The sequence below is a fragment of the Cebus imitator genome, unplaced genomic scaffold (assembly GCF_001604975.1).
Source record: "Cebus imitator isolate Cc_AM_T3 unplaced genomic scaffold, Cebus_imitator-1.0 Scaffold496, whole genome shotgun sequence".
Classification (NCBI taxonomy): Eukaryota; Metazoa; Chordata; class Mammalia; order Primates; family Cebidae; genus Cebus; species Cebus imitator.
In genome coordinates this window covers 1,016,133-1,017,793 of record NW_016107811.1, presented here as the reverse complement: position 1 = coordinate 1,017,793, position 1,661 = coordinate 1,016,133, and positions in this window count along the sequence as shown.

Here is a 1,661-nt window from a genome sequence, read left to right as displayed (position 1 = left end):
GAGAAAGTGAGAAAAAGACAACTAGATGTCCTACACCTCCTAATAGAAGAACACAGCACTGCCTTTGAACTGTCTTGCCTGAAAACCTGAACCAGATCAAGTCACTAAATCTAACTGCCAAATACCAATTTACGGAAAATATAGAGATAAGAAGAACATGTTAAACAACATACCAGTGTTGCAGTCAGCAGAATCCAGACTGTAGAAAACAGTCTTTCCTGGACAAAGGACCTGGTTTTTTAAATAAATAAATTAAAAAGAAAAAAAGTGAATAGAGAGGGAATTTCTAAATTACAGCAAATTTGGGAACCCAGCAACCAAATGCAATCTATGGACCTTATTTAGATCCCAGTTCAAGCAAAAATAGCACAAGCTATCATTTATGAAACAGAAATTTGAACCTGATTGAATATTTACAAATATTAAAGAGTTATGGTTAATTTTTTAGACAAAATGATGGTATTTTGGAATACCGGCTAGGTATTTCAGACGATATTTTGCTTAGATATGATATTTTGGTTATATATTGTTGAATGATATATACCAAAATAATTATTGATGAAATACTGCAATGTCTGGAATTTGCTTCAAAATAATAGAATGGGAGTGTGTGTAGGATGGGGTATGGCTGAACCATGACTGACTATGAGTTTATGATTGCCGAATCTGGGTGATGTGTACTCTACGATTTTCTCTTCTGTTGTATATGTTTGAATGTTTCCAAATAAAAAAAATTCACTTCCAAAAAAAGGGAGTGATGGAGAGGAGAGTAATTGGAAACAATGAGTCCAGACAGCCCTCTTTAGGAATTTTGATAATAAAACAAGGAGGGAAAAAAGGCCGCTAGCTAGCAGGATCAACAGAAAGGTGTATTTTAAGAAATTTAATTATTCAAGTATTGCAATGGGTGGAAAATGCACAGCACAATGAATGATCAATAAGTGAACATCCCTAAATATGAAAGAAAAGTCACCTTATTGGATTTTTTTGGTTAACATTTTTGTTGAAGTATAACTTACATACAGTGAAGTGCATAAACATTAAGTATACTAAACTTGATGGATTTCAACAATTACTTATCTGCATGGAACCAACACCCTAAGTCAAGAATAGAGCTGTAAATCACTGTGGTGTCTGCAGGGGTTAAAAAAAAAGAATGCCACTACACTATGGGTACTCTCAGCTACTTGGGAGGCTGAGGCTGGAGGATCACTCGAAACCAGGAGTTTGAGGCTGCAGTGAGCTATGAATGTGGCACTGCGTTCCAGCCTAGGTGATAGAGTGAGATCCGGTCTTTAAAAAAACAAAACTAAACAACAACAAAGAAAACCAGAAAACATTTCCAGAATGCTAAAAGCTTCTTCCTTATCTCCTTCCAGTCAACCAGTCAATACTCCCTGCAAAAGGTAAACTCTCTGGCCTTCTTTTTGAGCTTTACATCAATGGAATCAGTACAGTAGTGACTCTTGTGCGTCTGGCTTATTCTGCTCAACACAGTGTCTGGACATTCATCATGTTGTTGCATGTAAAGAGCATTCATTCTCTCTTTTGCATATAAAAATATGTCATAGTAGAACATTCTGATGTATGAACATAACCACAATTTATCCGTTCTTACTGCTCATGGATATTTGAGTTTTTCCGGTTTTTTTTTTTTTTTT